General features: G+C 40.8%; 1 pseudogene; it reads right to left on the reverse strand.

Annotated features, from left to right (window-relative positions):
• Positions 1-2460: 2460 nt before the first annotated feature.
• Positions 2461-2871, reverse strand: LOC149148421 (chlorophyll a-b binding protein type I, chloroplastic pseudogene; annotated as a pseudogene).
• Positions 2872-6081: the final 3210 nt, after the last annotated feature.

Raw genomic sequence — 6081 nt, forward strand, 5'->3', positions numbered from 1 at the left:
CTAATTAATGCACAAGAACAATCAATCACAAGAGATATAGAACAATTAATGATAATGTTTAAGCGACAACATGTAGATTTTAATGAGGAGAAAAAGAAAATGGAATCCAAATTGCAAGTTGAACATCCATCTAGTGTACCGAGAAAGTGCAGCTAGAAGATCAAGAGAATAGAAAAATAACCAAACTTCAACAAAACAAGAAAGTGTTACAGCACGAACATAAAAATCTTGTGCATGTGCATTACAAATAAATAATGGAAAAAGATGAAGAAATTTCTTGCCTCAAGGACCATGTCGAAAAATTACTTGCACAAGTGAAGAAGACTAAAGTCACAAAGAAATAACTCAAGAAGCACTTATCAGAACAAGAAGATGAAACTTTACGTTTAAAGAACCTGAATAAAAATTTATTAGAACAAACCAGCGATCTGAAAGATGAAAAATGTAAAAGTTAAAACATTGAAAATAAGGTTTTTAAATCAGAAACCAAAGAACTTTTGCATCTGAGAAACCATAATCAAAGTTTACTCACTCAAATTAATAAACTTAAGAATGATAAGAAAGCATTTTTTTTATTTTTTATTTTTTTTTTATTTTTTATTTTTTATTTTTTATTTTTTATTTTTTATTTTTATTTTTTATTTTTTATTTTATATATATATATATATATATTATTATTTTTTATTTTATTTATTTATTTATTTATTTATTTCTGAATTGGACTAATTCTATTAATCAAAAATATGGTACAAGAAGATACATTCAAGAGAGACAGAAAACCGGCAACCAGAAATGATAGGACTATCAACCTTAGTTCCGGAGAAGAAGTGAAACAAGAAAGAAGCTACAACATATGGTTGGAAGCAGAAAAAATACTAACTTCTACCCAGAATGGGTAGAAGCCTCAACACGAAGCTTTTTCCCTTTTCTTTTTTTGACTTCGACCCAACCGTCGTGGGGTGAATGAGCAATAACAACTTGAAGATTGGGGTTCTCCACAGGGGAGCCCTCCTTTTCTGAATCAGAGGAGGAGGTCAAATGGGCGCGTTTATGAGCAGTGGTTGTATCGGAGGACTGCGCCAGACCATCAGTGGAAGGGACCACAGAATGAGGGGCTTGATCCATTTCTGCATCGTTACCTTCATCTTCAGAGCTTGAGGAATCAGAATCCACGCCTGGAGGTGGTGAGCAAGGAGCCCATCGTTTGGACTTGGGCTTGGAGAGGTTATCCCTATTCGTTTTTGTCGGGCAAAATGGGCAGGTGTTCTGCAAATGCCCTGATTGGTGGCAATGGCAGCAACGAAATGCAGTATTTTCATAATCCAGTGTCTGGGACCAGACAAAGTCGTTTATCTTGAGATTGATTTGGTCTGGAAGTCCTTTGCTCAAATCTAACTCCACACATATTTTGGCATATGAGTAGAGACCTTTGGATTCTCGCCAGTAGTCTCCCATAAGAAAACTTCCCAAGGTGTTGCCTATAGCTCTATAGACATGAGTATGCCATATGTGGGTAGATAAGTTTGGAAGCCTGATCCATACAGGTGTCTTGGTAATGACTGCAGTTGCTGGATCAAAATCTGGGAACCAAGGAGTCAAGAAGAGCCCTGCAGTTCCCATGGACCAAGGGCCTTCTTCTAAGGCCTTTTCATAATGCTTACTATTATCAAATAGAACAATGAAGTAACCTTTTGAACAGAAACTGATCTTGCAATGATGAGTCCAGTTTGCATGGATCCATGCATATAGATCCTGAGATCGCGGCCACAGTCCGTTAAATCTGCAAATGATGGCTCTTTCTACGTATTCTTGAAGTTGGGTTGCAAGTTCTACATGGGTGATTTCAACAGAGGGAACTTCTTCTATCTTATCAACCAAAAAGGCCTTAGGTTTAAGGGCCTCCGGGGGTTTGGGGTTCTTAGAGTGTACTGCATCCTTATATGAGAAGGGACGAGCAGAGGATGACTGTCCCGCTGCACCTCCTCTCAGATGAAGGGTTACCACCAAAGAGTTGTTCCTGGTAATGTTGTAAGAAGAGAGGGGAAGAAGGTCTTCAAGTTGTTTACCTTGAAAGAGAAGTCTCTGTAGGCCTGAAGGGATCCCAATCCGCCGTTCTAGATCCAGTTTGAGATCCAGCACCCGATCTGAAGGACTGACCCATTGCAGGATGGTTTTGCCTGTAAGCTGAGAAATTTGGATCTGAAAGGAGTCAACGAAGTGCCTAGACCCCATCCCAAGGCTTCTTGTGCTTCCTAGAGCAGATCTGCCATGGCGATTTTCCATTCGAGGTGTCAGACCTGCAAGATCTTGGCCGATCTGTCTTTTGATAGCCCGATCTAATTGATCAATGGTGGATCTGGGGTTTTTATACTTGATCAGATCAGCGACTTCACTCATGAATGCAGAAATAGCCGAACCCGCCATTGTGGAAGGTGCTGTAGATGAAGTTGAAGACTCCTCCTATGCCCCGGCCTTGAACCGCATAGCTTCCCAAAATTTCACCCCGTTTTTGGCCAAGAGCTCCGGGAAAACGCAGTCGAGCGCTCCCAGCATGGCCCATTTGCAGTGGATCACCTCCAACTCTCTGATTTTTGCGAAGGTCTCTGGATCTGCCGAGAGGCCGGCAGTCTCCCACCCATAGTTGCCAGGAAATTCTCCGGTGAGATATGACGACGTCTGTTCTGAGAAGGGGCCTAGGTACTTGTGGTGGTCAGGTCCATACCAAATTCTCTCGGGAGCGCTGCTTACTATTCTTCGTATGGTGATTCGAGCCTGCAGTGTGCCCACCTTCTTGACGAGATCATTCTGTTGCGGCCCTAGGAGGATCTGGCCTGCCAAGCTTGAACTTTGGCTGGCTGAGGCTGTTGCCATGGTGAATATTACATAATGATAAGAAAGCATTAAAATACAAGTTAGAACAATTTACTCAAGAAGAGGTATCGAAATCTTTAGTCGTAACAGTCTAAGTTGATGATAAGGGAACGAGTACCGATCCAGTGAATATGAAAACTCAAGAAGAGAAGTCAGTTGAAGAAATGACACACCTAGATGTTGCAATTCAAATGATTAACATCCCAAGTAAATGTTTTGTAACCAGCTCAACAACATCGTCCCATAAAGTAAATCAAAAAATTTACACACACTTAATAAGGGAATGTCAAACCAAAAAAGTTCCCTATCGGCATAGGAATCATGAGAGTAGACAACTCAACCATGCTACATATCGGGACCATTCAGAACACAGACAATAAATTGATGTTCTAGAAAAGAGTGATGTAACCTGAATCCAGTCCTATGATGACAAGTCGTTACAAAATTCTAGTGATCAGAATATTACACAGAAGATTAATATAGGATTGTCTAATACTTTCTCAGTACGACAATTTTGTTTCTAACTTAGAGGATCATATCAACATGTATTGACAAAGATGACATTTCTGAGACAGAAATACATTCGAAGACAAAAAGAGATCAAGCCTTTTTCATTAACAAGATTTGATGACAAAGCTTTTTCAGGAGGAAGGCATTGTTATGAATAAATATATAGGAAATAATGTAAATGACAATAATCCTAAATAATTATTAGTTAATTAGTAATTAGGTTTAAGAGGCATGTCTAAATGAGATATGAATCCCCATGAAGAGACACCTGCTTGGTATATAAGCAGACCTCTCGTTCTTATTGTAATAATCATTCTTATTCATACATTTAATATATAATATTTGTATCCTCATGGATATCTTTATATTCCAAGTCTTCTGGAGTAATTAATCTGTAGAAGGAACTTTCTTCATTTCATGTAGTCCTTGAGGTTGTTTAGTAAAGTTTTGGTTGGAAAATTACACTTCCTTAACGATTCCTAGGAGTTTGAGTCATACCATAGTAACTCCTCATCACATATTTACCCCGATGAACTAGTGAGATTGGGTAAGTGTGGGAGAAGGATCTTACATTTGGAGGCTAGAGTGAGAGAGAGAGAGTTGGAGGTGATTTGTTGTGAAGCACAAACTAAGTGAGGGAGGGGGGGATAGAGAAATAGAGGAAGGGAGAGAGATAACGAAAGATAGAGAGGGTCGGTGAGATAAAGAGAGAGATAAGAAGATATAGAGGGAGATACATAGAGTTAGAGTGTAGAGAGGGAAGGAGGACGAAACACATAGTGAAAGAGAGGAAGAATGGAGAGTGAGAGGAAAAGGGAGAGAGAGGGGGGTAGAAGAGAGATAATGAGAGAAGGAGGATATGAAAACAAACATGGAGGGAAGGAAGTGAGTGGGAGAGAGGTAGGGAGGGAGAGATAGAGAAAGATATAAAGAGACAAATAGGATATATTTCAAAATGGTACTTATTTTTGGGCATGGAATCCCCCCACAGATTTTTTTGGGTCTCAAAGCCCAAGTTTTGGTCAAATGTATTGTAAGACTCTGTGAATTGTGGGTGCAGAGCGCGAAGTATAGGTTGAATCATAGGGTTGTCCACCCTAAGTACTGTAATTTCGTGTCAACCTACCCATGGTCTTCGGACCATGGGATTGTATAAAGAGAGCGAGGCTCTAAGTGTAAATATAGAGAATTGGAGAGATAGATGGATATGAATGGTTCGAGCATAAAGTAAGAGTCTAAGTGTATTCAGTTGTAGTAGTAGGAAGAGGCTCTGTAGCTAAGTGTGCAGAGGCCTAGTAGAGTCCGCAACTGAGTGTGCGGACCCCTGCAGGTGAGTGCATAAAGTCCTAGTAGAGTCCACAGCTAAGTGCGCAGACCCCTACAACTGAGTGTGCAGGGCGGTGTCGAGTCTACAATCTCGAACGAAGAATAATAAGAGAAGTTCATTTCAATTTCTGTGCATCTCCTTGTGTATTACATTCTTTACATTTATACTATTTTTTTTATTGCATGCACTTATATGATTGCTAGATATACTGTTAATTATCACTAGTTTTACACAGATAAGTTAAGTAAATATGTAATAATAGGTTAAATAAGCAAGCAACTTGGATATAATACGTATCGCACCACAAGCAGGGCTGCACAAAGGCAATCTCACAGGTTGCGAGGGACTAATACGTGAGCGTAGGGTCAAGCCGTGGACCCCTAGAAGCTGATCAGACATCCCCAGGGTGCGGAAACCTCGTTCTAGCACCCTCCCATATTACTTCAGGTGAGACCTCAGTCCGCGCTCCATAGACTATTGCCGAAAGGGCGAGTAGTACCAGGATTTGCTTGGCTAAATCGCCTCCGAACCTAGGTCAGGCCCATACAAGCCAACAAATGGTTCCATTGCCGGGACCAGGATCTGCATAATGGATGTCTAATATCGCGCCACTAGAATCCAACAAAGAAAGAAATTGAAGAGTGGTTAGACAAGAAGATTCAAAAGTTCGCGGTGCAGGAAAACAAAAATGTGCGAGTATCTAAGGAATAGTGGTTGGAACGCTACTTGTATATGAAAATCCATGAAATTTTCTTTGCATCCTTTCCTTCTAAGCTGTATGTGTGGATCATGAAGCTAGCAAACAGTCATGGAAGGTGTAGGCTCAACAAACCAATAGTGTGGACTCCGAAATTAGTACACAGACTAGAAGCGTCAGGAGATAATATCGCGTGAGCTGTGGACCATTGCCTCGGCCAAATTATAGGAGTATTTATCACGGATTTCGTGGTATACACGATCGTCAGCTATAGTGAGGCAGAGAGACATTTCCTTAAGGGACCACAAGGTAAGTATATTAAATCTTTGAACACTTGGATTAAGATGCTATTGTGTGAAAATCGGGCTATGGGAATAAATTAATGTTTAGGGCTACATGAAGTCGGAAGATCTACAGAAGCGGAGGTAGTGAAGAATTAGAAACTAGTCCCTTAATTTCACCCTCGTGGGAAAGCGAGGAAGAGCTCACGAAAGTTTCTCCAAGAAGTGCAGTCAGTCTGATAAGGCATCACTTTCCGCGTTTACCACCTCCGCCCACACCACCACCTGCCTCACCCTCCTCACCTCCATATCCACCCACCCCACCTTCGCCACCACCATATTTCAGTATGGCGAGTGTGATCAAACTACTGGTATTCAGAGGAGTGGGGAATGAA

Source organism: Pinus tabuliformis, chromosome 9 (assembly GCF_031772625.1).
Source record: "Pinus tabuliformis cultivar Carrire ecotype Pingquan chromosome 9, CPIR1, whole genome shotgun sequence".
In the NCBI taxonomy this organism is placed as follows: Eukaryota; Viridiplantae; Streptophyta; class Pinopsida; order Pinales; family Pinaceae; genus Pinus; species Pinus tabuliformis.